Raw genomic sequence first — 10872 nt, 5'->3', positions numbered from 1 at the left:
TTGTCAGCCATTCTGTTACTGTCTTTCAAAGTGCTTGTTTTGAAGCTGTTACTTCCCTCCTGATGGCATTATGAAGGTCCATATAAAAATGCTGAGTTGGAAAAAAAGTGAAGACATTCAGCCGAGCAAAACCAGTAGTTTACATACATGAGGGTAATTGTCTGTGGGGGAGCAGTCAGGAACAAAGGCTTTTCTCTACCAAGTTCTCTCTACCAAATGCTCTGTCACTTGTTACAATCATTTTTATGATGATGAACAGTAATTCTCAATCTCTGGGTTGTTAACTTGCCTGTTTTTCAATTACATTTTGTATATTTAAGTTTGATAGTTAAAGATAAGCAGCAGTACACTGAGCCAAATACTTAGGTACAAGGTAGACTGGATGGGAGCAAAGGACAGTGTATTTGAAATGAGATTTTTAGCTTTTTTACATACCTAATAGTTTGAATCAATTACCTGGCTTTTCCTTTTTTACAAACTCTCTGCAGAATAGAACTTATGGCATGGAAAAAAGATGATTCACCTCTTAACACCTACTTTATCTTCACTGGCTTGTAATCCTAAGCAATAATCAAGGACTAGATTCTAAATGTTTACTAATTTGTGGAGTTTATTTGAAATGTCTGAACTAAGGCACTGAAGGTTTTTGTTTCCTACCAAAGATGGGCAACCAACAGCTCTGCCAGGGATCAGTTAAAGTTGTGGAGAGTAAATGCACCTGCAAATTAAGTTGTGATTGTCTAGTTGGACACAGAGAAACAGAGGTATCGGCAGGAAAAGCTTTAGAAGGAAAAGGTTCTTGCTGTTTTGTGACTGCTGCATGCTTTTTTTCAGTTGGGATGAAAGACGGCAACCACAATCTCTAACCACATCTCAGCACTGCCAGAGAATAACTGTAGAAACCACTTGGGCCACGACAAAGTCTGGCCGCAGGGATGGGCAGGCTGGTGAGACCAGGATACACCTGTGTACTCTTCTGACTGTTATTCCCTAGTCTTGGCTATTGTTGTTATGTTCTAGTCCAGACAGCTTTTTCCAGGTAGCGTTCATACCGCCTTTCCTGGACATTCAGCTTGGCACTTGGGCCAGGAGATCTATCTATGCCCTATTTGTCATCAGTGAAGTGAAAGAACATGCCTCCTGAGGGCTGTTCAGACTGCCAAAGCTAAACTCCCGCTTAGACAGGAGTGCCTTTCTCCATCTTTCTCATCCTTGATGAAAGTGAAGGGGAGATGAGCTTCAACTCTGTGCAGGGGAACCGGGCTTTTTATTAAATCAACAGGTTTTGTTTAAGTGTCACAGAAGGCATAATTGAAAGGAGCCTGCACTGGGAGGTGGGTGGGGAGAAAAGGAAAGGAACTGATGGTCTCAATATAATCTTTCTTGGCCTCAATCTGGCAAAGATTTAGGCATATGACTAAATTTATGCCCTTCACTTCCTCTATCATCTGCAATCAGTTTCCCCTCTCAGATGCGTTAGTGTTGGGGGATAGCAGAATTCTCGTGCTAGCTAGCTGTTGTCATAGTAAGGCTTAGCTTTCCTGTGATGGCACTGATAATACTAGAGCACTTTGGGTCCCTTTCTAAGTACTTTGTCATTGCATTTTCCAGATAAGAATTCTACACAGTTTTAGAGCTGGTTTTGTCCCGTTTGATTTACACATTTATCATATGTCATTATATAGTTATGTTTGACTGTTAGTCTTCTAGTCCTGCAATTTAAAGGGAGAAAGAGCATTAAAACATATTTCAAACAGGTGTCTACCTAAGGCTAGTTGTTTTTAGTACGTTTTTTTCCCAGTTCTGAAAAGAAATTAGGAAGAAATACTGAACTCCTAGATGTGGTTCTTTCCTTTTGATACATGTGATATGTGAATATACCTAAGCCAACAGTATCTGATTTTTTGCAAGAAATGCTATTAATATTTTCATGTTACTTTATTAAGCTGTACTGTATTTGCTTTATTTTCAAAGGGGAAAAAATGAATAAGAACTAGTATGACTTTCCTGTAATATAGAAACAGGGTAAACATAGAATAGAAATATAAACAGAAATGGCAGAGTGCCAGCAACCCCTTGAACATAAATCTGCCAGCAGCTGTGCCAGAAGTCTGTTTCATTACACTCTTGGCATTGGTTAATAGAGTTTGTGTAAATTGAGAAGATGTGTACATGCTCCTCATTGCTACTTCTCTCCAAAATACGACCAAAGCTTTGTATCTGCATGGCTTTGAATTAGAATAACACCACTGGTGCTCTGTAAGATTTTTTTTTTGGTTCTTGGGTAATGGATTTACCTGTGGACTGCACCTGTTTGGTGCTTATTTTAGCTTAGTCTCAGACCAGGGACATAGGAGGTCCACAGAATGAGGGAGGACGAGCCTAAAAATTTCAGGCCAGGTTGCCTGTGATAACATGCCTGAAAGGGTGTTTTGGTTTGGTTTGGGTTTTGGGGTTTTTTTTTCAGTTCCATTGGTTTTGAAACTGTAAGGGCTGGAGCACAGCATATTTGATCCTGTGGCAGAGTATCTTAACCCCAGGGTAGTCATTAGTTTGCTGAAGCTGACTTGTAGAGTTAGAGAATTGCAGCCTGGCTCTCTGTGTTTATAAACAAATAAATAGAGGTGACAAAAAGCTGGGAGTCTGAAGTGCAGGCGGGGATGGAATAATCCAGGAAGTGTTTGCTCTGCAAATGTGTAATATGCAGTGAGTCAGTGTAGCAGACTTGTTCACTGTTCTGAGTCCATTTGTGTCCTGGATTTCTTCAGCGTACTACGTGTTTGTAGTCCTCTTCCCACCAGATTGCTAGTGAAATATATAGGAAAATATTTTAAAATAAGCAAGTAGTTTCCACCTACTCCTGTTCAGAAAAGAAAACAGAAATCCTGAGTAAACGTTAATATTGAAAGAACTGTAAGCATCCTCAATTTTGTTTGCCAATATTGCATCTCTACCTGGATTGTTGTCTTGCAGGTTAGACTGAAAACTGAAGTGGCTCACAGGGTTTATTTATAAAGTTAGGATAAAAGGAAGAGGAAAACTTCACTTTGGTTGCACCAAAGGGTTAGAAATTCAACCTGTAATACATGCCATGACTTCATTGACGGGTGTTGTAGTTCTACCTAGTTCTTGATTTGCAACAACTTATATATATATAAAATATACAGAAATTAATATAAAGGGATGTAGAGTAGACATTAATATACTGAATGTGTATCTGTGGTATAAAGGCAAGAGAGTGCAGTACCTCTTAAAAACAATACCTGCTTTCAGCCAGTTGTGCTGTGATGCATCATCTCATAAATAGTATGGATAAAAAACCAGCAGACAGCAGGTCTGGAGCCAATGGCTCAACTGTGAGAGTAGCAGGATAGTTTATTTCTGCTTTTTGTCCTGTTTTGAAGAGGTGACATTATCACTTCCATCATATTTCTTCTGGATTGTGTTTTCTAAGACATTCCAGATTTTCAAACACTAAGTATAATGTGAGACCTTCACATCACCAATTTAGCTCCAGTGCAGAATATGAGAAGAGCACAGGCTGCCTGCATCAGGAGTGAGTTCATGATGTACTGTGGTTCTACCTGTGGCTCACAGTTGATGCAGAATAGGGTGAACAATTCATCTGCTCCCAGTTTCAACTTTATTAATGCAAAAGGCTCAGGTCTTTTTGCCCTGAATGCCAAATGGATTGCACTGTAGTTTGCTTGTGCCCAGAACAAGCAATGCTATATACACCTGAGAACATGAGATTACTTCATTTTAAACCCTTACAGATGATCCCGTAATACATCAAACACTCTAGTTTTATTCCCGTTGTCTTAGTTTACATTGCAGAAGAGCTGAAGAATTCTGAAATCAGAACTGAAGAGGGTATGTAAAACCTTTCATTCCAAAATTCAACAAGTGTAAACAAAAATTATATGTAAAAGGTGATACTTTGCAGTGCAGAAATCAGTTCATGTGATATTCACCAGTACAAGAGTCTGAAACTGTTTTGATAAAGCAGCACCTTGGTCTGAAACTTGATATTTCCACAACAATACAAAATGTTAGGAAAGTGTTTTCTTCCATTCGTGCTGGAGAGCTTACAAGATCAGGGAAACTTGCTCACTTAGAGGACTCACTCTCAAGGACTCATCTGTCCTTGTACATAAAACCTGTCAACTGATTTGGACCGTCTTTAATGTTGCTCTGTTTCTTATTTTCTCCAGCATTATTTGATGTGACATTTGTTGTTGTTATGTGCCATTGGTCTACACTGCCCCTGAACTTTTCAGTGACCTGAGCATAATTGTGCAATATTTACAGCAAAATATTAGGGAAATATTTAATTAGAAATAAAAGATTGGAAAGAACCTCAGTAAGGTGTCTAGGCCATGCCTTTTCCTTGCTTTAAGTCAGGATCAGCTCGACCTAGACTGTTCCTCACAGATATTTAATTTTTCCTAAAAATTTGCGGCAATGGACAGTTGAGTCTTCCGGTGCAGTCTAATGCTTGTCTAACTTCATTCTAGGAAATGCCTGAAGTCTAAAGTGAATTTCCCTTACTGCAGTTACTGCTTAGGAATTCCTTCTAGTTTCTCAGCAACTGTGATATATCTCCTTTGCTGTTAGCTGTTCCAGATTTGAATATCTCTTCAAATCTTTCATTTCCTAGACTAAAACTTGATGTTTTCATTTAATCCTTTGTTAGTTATTCCAGAAGTTTACTGCCTGAAATTGAGCACAGCACTTGAAACAGGTACTGTATTCCATTGCAGAGCCAGTGGGCTGCTATCCTACCACGAGGGAATGTAAGCGTGCAGTTAAAGGTGACTTCCTTTTGTTGCACTAAGGTAAAAAGTTGCCACCCTTCAGCTGAGATACAGTAACTGCCTATCTGTCTGCTCTGCAGTTGCAGAGAAAAACAGATTTGCAGGAATGATCCCCTGTTCTGCATCGGGTGGGTTGGTTGTGGAGTCAGTTTCTGTGTCAGACATAGAGAAAGGGGCAACCGTTACCAGCTGGGGACAGAGCAGCAAGGATTCCTCATGCCCTGAGAGGTCTGAATTAACAAGGAAAGTTCGCAAAGCATAACCAGCCAGCTGCCTAGAACTGCTAACAAGTGGTATGAAGGTCCCTGCCAGTCAAGGCAGCGGCCGCCTTGTTTTTGGTTTAAACATAATTCAGTAAGTTAGGGAGTTCCCAAAGAATTTCACAGGTTTGGAAGCACTACAGCTCCTTCTAGCAGTAAACATACATAGCATGCTTGCCTTCCTGCCCTCTTCAGGGCAATCGCGTTTGGGCTAGCAATTACAACAGTTGCTTATGCATTAGGATATGAGGAAAAGGAAAATTTGGAGTGTTTTAATCATCAGAACACTAGTTACTGGTTTTTAGGGAGAAAATTCTACTTGTTCTTTGTTCTCAAACGTGCTTTCTTTGTTTCCCCAGCTTCATGCGCCTGTTTTTCTGTGGCTTGCTCCCAGTTACCTAAATATAATGTTGTGTCCCTAGCCCAGAAGGGGAGAGAATGTCACATTACCTCTTAGGAAGCAGTTGCTTAATACAATGTCCCTTTCTGGAGGCAATTAGAATAGCTCTTCATTCTTCGTAGGTGTTTTTCAGGGGAGGGCCTGTGTCCTGTACTAATTTTAGGTGTAAGGAGGAGAGACGATGTGACCTGGTTTTAGTTTAAGAACAATCATCCATGTAGGGACTGGCAGTTTGTGTGAAGAAATGACCTTCATGTGCAGGGCCAGAATTCAATTACCGCTTCTTTTCAAGTACACGCATGGCACCGCAGCACAGCTCACCCGGTTTTATGTCCACTTGATATTTAATATATTTCATTCAGAAAATGGTGTTTTTACACTTGGCTGTCTCAAGGGTCAGAGAGTAAATCAGTGTCACAGGATTACCAGTGCTGCACAGGGAAAGCCAAGATACTAAAAAAGCACGAGGTCAGACGCATTCAAGGTCACACTAGCCCCACTAAGCTGTTGAGGAAACAACGTGACTACGCAGACAAAAACTTGAATGTTGATGCTGATGCCCAAGTAACTTTTTGTGCGGGGTACAAGGCACACCTCGAGTCACAGGAGCGCGCGGGTGGGTGCCCTGAAGCGAAAATGACCCCGCAGCCGGTTACTGGGGCCAGGGGTGCCGGCTGCCGGGGGGACCGTGCGAGTGGGGGCCGCCCCAGCGCCCCCCGCCCCGGCGCGCTCCCGGAGCCCCGCAGGTGCCGGCGGCGGCCGGGAACGCGCATGTTAGCCGGGCGTTGGGGAGGCGGGGGGTCGCCGCCGTGTCCCCGGCGGAGGACGGCGGCCGCCCCTCTGCAGCGCGCTGCGAGCAGGACGCCTGCGCCGTGCGCTGCCGGCGGCGGGGGGCGGGCGCCGCATCCCCAGCGCTCGGAGCTGCGGGCACGGGCGCCGGCATGAGCGGAGGCTCCACCGCGCCCAGCCGGAGCTGAGCCGGGAGACAAAGGGGAGAGGTCTGCCGCCATGGGGGAGCCGTTCCGTGCCCAGCCCGCCGCCCCGGCGGGGCCGCCATCGCCCGCCGCCTCCTGCTCGCTGCTCGGCGGGCTGCTGCAGAACGGCTTCCACCCCCCGAGCCAGCCGCTGAGCCACGGCGGCTGCGGGGAGGCGCCGCACCCGCTGCTGCTCCGCCCGGAGCTGCCGCCGCTCAGCCACGGCTCCGCGGCCAAGAAATGCCGGCTGCGCCGGAGGGTGGACTCGGGCCGGCGGCACAGGCCACGTAAGTGACGAGCGCGGCGGGCTCAGCGCGGCAGCACTGCGGGGCGGCCCCCTCCGTGCGGCGCTGCCGCGGCCCGGCCGGGCCGGCGTCGCCATCGGCCCCGCTGTCAGGCGGCCGCGGGTCCTGCCCTGCAGATCGCCGCCCGGCCGGGGCTGGCGGCCACCCGGCTCCCGCGCCGCGGGCGTTCCCCCCCGCCGGTGGCGGCCCGGGCGGGCGGAGCGAGGGCCCCCGGTGCCGGCCAATGCGGCGGCGGCGCCCGGGCACAGCCCCGCTGCCGCGTGGGCCGGGCCCGCCCTGCGCCAATGGGGCGGCGGCGGGCGGGGAGCGGCGGCCCGGCACAAACGCGGGCGGGCGGCGGGCGGCATCTTCGTGCCGTGCTGTGCCGTGTCCCGCGTCGGGCGGCGCCCAGGGTCCTGCCGGCCTCCGCCGCCTCCTGGACGCGCCCATGAAGCTCATAGAGCCCAAGCAGCGCTGTGAGTAGCGCCTGGGCGGGCGGGGGTCGGCCTGGGTGCCGCTGTGCGGCGGGAGGGCGCAGCGGTCTTGGTACATGCGCCTTCTCCTTCCCCAGAGGCTGGCAGAATTAAGAAAAAAGTAGACCTGGGAGCTGAGTGCAAATCATTCGGACTGAGGCGGGGGGGGGGGGGGGGGGAGTATATTGCAAGCACGATAAATTTGTAATACACTCCTTACGGTCATTGCTTGTGGCTTTGGTTGGTTTGGGAGATGTTCATGAACTGGCTGCTCATGTTTTGTTGCAAGGCTGTGAGTCTCAGACATCCATATTTGTAATGTACTTAATTGTATAAAGTTTGTTGATTAATGGTATGTTTTACTTACTTGATTACAGCTGACTTCTTACATTTAGGTATGGAGCTATTCAATAATTTCATGGTGAAACTCTACAAGTAAAGCAATCCCATGGAATTGGAGTACTCTGTTTCTTTACAGTCTCACTTTGCTAGCCCTTCAAATAAAGCAAACGAATGTTTTCTTCTTTGTTAAAAGTTCAGCATGTTCCAAAAGGGTAATCAAGGATAGTCAGGATCGCAGCTACCTGCTGCCAAAACTTAAAGATGTTTCTTACTCAGTAGGAAGCAGTGTGCATTCAGCTAGTCTGGATTACTACTTTTTTCTTTCTTTTGAAATGAATACTTAAAAAACTTTTCTGTATAAGTCAGAAGAATAGTCAGAAGGAGCCTTGAAGAGCTGCAGCTTTCACAAGGCTACTTATTAGCCAGTGCCTTCTCTGGCGTTTTTAAATGTTTTGCTGAGCTACACATGCTATTTTACCTTAGAATGTTCTCAGTATTGATTAATCATACATAGTATTTGTAGATATTTAATTTAGTCTTCTACCAAATTTAGCGTATTGGTGACAAAATCATTCTCTGACACAAACTGGTTTTGTAGTCTTTGTCTAGCTTCACACTTTCATTCAGGAACAAAAACTGCAGAACTTGGACTAACTTATGTTTTGATTTGGTGTAACTAAGAAGGGTCAGCACTTGCATATCAAACTCTTCATAATGTTAAAAACTATTTTGAAACAAAGAACGAGGCTTTTATGTATTCATGTAATCACTTGAATAAGAAAGAATGGGGAATTTGGTATTTCCCTCATGTTACCGAAAAACTCGGAATAAAACTTATCAACACCAATTTGATGCAGATAAGCAGACACTTCTTTATTAACGGCCGGGTGCACGGGTGAATCCTTTCACCAACGACGCACACCATGCACCAAAATCATACATCTTATGTGGAACGTACTCATACATATTCATTAAGTATTCATGCATAAACATAACAATTCCTGGAAATCATTATCATACTCTCCTCCTATTTCCGATTCTGCACAGTAGAGTCCAGAAGCACCTGGAAATGGGTCTGGGGTGTAATGTGAGTCGGTGGGTAATGAGTCGGTGGTCGCGATCTCCCCCTGTCGGAGTTACCTATTGCCTGAGGACACTTTCTTGGCTTAAACTTACATGTTGCTTCAGCCGATTTCCCTATTTTCCCATTAATTTGGATTCTGACATCTCTCTGCATTCTTTCAGGTTATTAAATACCTTATAAGTAAAATTATCTTGAATCTTAAGCCTGTTAGCTATAGTTCTAAATGTTCCTACTAGGTGATTCTGACCAATTCTTTCAGCCTTGGTACAGGGCTGTACAGGGGAGTTCGTAGTAGCCTCGGTTCCTGTATAGAGTGCAAATGCAGCATAGGATTTTTACTAAATATCTCTTATAATTCTATAGACCTATTAAAATTAAACAAATTAATACTAATCTATATTAAATCAATAACATATCAAATCAGTAACATTGGTATACTGCTGTTGGATTGGGGTGTATTTATTTATTTAAAGTCTCATGAACAGCAGCTTGTAGTTGGCACCACCTGTCAGCTTTTCAGTGACCAGTATAAAAGGAGCTGATGGTTTGTTTCTTTGGGTGGAGGTAAGCCTGGGGTGTTTGTCATCTCTGCTGGAATCTGCTCTTAATACCTGTTTAACAGAGCATCTTGTCTCAGGGACTTCTTTTCTAATGCATATTAGGTGATGATTGCTGGGAGTTCTGTGTTGTTACTTCATATCAAACTAGTTGTCAACAAAATCCCTTTGAATATTGGAGCATTTTTAAGAAAGAAAAGAATGTGGTAGAATTTTCTTCAAGCAATTGCAGTAGAAGCCCTAAAAGCATAGATCTAGAACAAAAAAAAAAAAAATAATTTTGAAAAACATGGCAAAAAATGAAAGGCGAAGCATTGAAGAAGTGGTCATAGGACTCGGAACTGACCTTGTTTTGGTTCTGTTGTTCTGACTTACCAAAAATATTCTGAAAATAAGAATTCAAAACAGTAAGTGGAAACATGCATATACTGATTATCCTTAAAGATTCTGTAAAATGTAGGGAAATTTTATTACAGCTGTGCTCATAGAACAGGAAGAGGAAGATGTATCCTCAGGATATTTTCCTGCAATTTTGGAGCGTTTTTGCCAGACTTCCAACAGTGATGTGATAAAAGCTTCCAGACCTCTCTGTTTGGAAGAGCTCTGCCTTGGGTAATTTTCCTGCCATCCTCAGCATGGGCCAAGGGGAGCTGGGGGGGCTGAAGCTTTGGCAAGAGCATGGGTTTTTTTTTTTCCCCCTGCAACTTTCTCTGTCAAATGGCCCTCAAGAAAAATAGCCTTCGCTTGTGCCTTAGACCCAGAGCCAGCACATGGTTCATCAAATGCATCTGTTATCTAAGTGCAGTGAAAGGTGGGGAAGGAGGGAAGAAAACAGGTGAAAAAAAACAGAGTTTGTTTTTTGTGGGTTTTTTGTTTGTTTGTTTGTGGTGATGTGGGTGTGTTTGGGTTTTTTTTAATAACTAATTAAGTTCTCTGATTTGATTTCTTCTATGCCCAGGTAGCACCCATGCCAGCAGGAAAGGGTGAGGGGGCGATGAGGCCCCTGGGTGGGAGAGGAGGCCAGAGCCCACCTGGGGAGGCAGGAGGGGTTGAAGTGTCTCACAACTGTTGGCTGGGGGATTTGGCAGGCCTGACAGCAAACAAAAAGGAAAATCAATATTGTGTTTTGTTTCTACCCTTAAGAAAGGAAATATTTTAAAAGGAAAAAAAAAAAATCAAGAAAAACGATGAATGTATTTCTTTCAGTACTGAAAACAAGAACCAGATTCATACTGCCAGATTTGGTCTGCAATCACCCTTCCTTTACTTTTTGAATATTATTGAGGTACACACGTTTATGACTGATGAGCTTTCTTAATGGAAAGCAGCATGTCTGGCAGCAGTGTGACAGCCGCAGGGATTTCCAGCTGGTGCCCTGGCTGAGTAGGTAAATGGCTTAGGACGCAGGTTGCACCCCCCTGCAGATGTTGTTCTGAGCCCTCTGCAGTTCCAGACTGCACTGCACTCTTCGTGCTGGTCTTAGAGCCCTTCCCTCAGCTGGCCTCATGTGAAGGATTGCAGCAGAGGAGTGGGAGGCTCCATGGGAATTTCCTTTGCTGAGCCATCAGGGCTGGTCTGACCTGTGCTGTTGTGTTTTAGGGCACTGCCAAGCACAGGAGTGTTCTTCTGCCTGGCTGGGGCATTCCTGCCACGTAGCATTCCCATTTCTTAGTCTGAAGGA

The sequence above is a fragment of the Strix uralensis genome, unplaced genomic scaffold (assembly GCF_047716275.1).
Source record: "Strix uralensis isolate ZFMK-TIS-50842 unplaced genomic scaffold, bStrUra1 scaffold_117, whole genome shotgun sequence".
Lineage (NCBI taxonomy): Eukaryota > Metazoa > Chordata > Aves > Strigiformes > Strigidae > Strix > Strix uralensis.
This window is presented reverse-complemented; position numbering follows the sequence as displayed.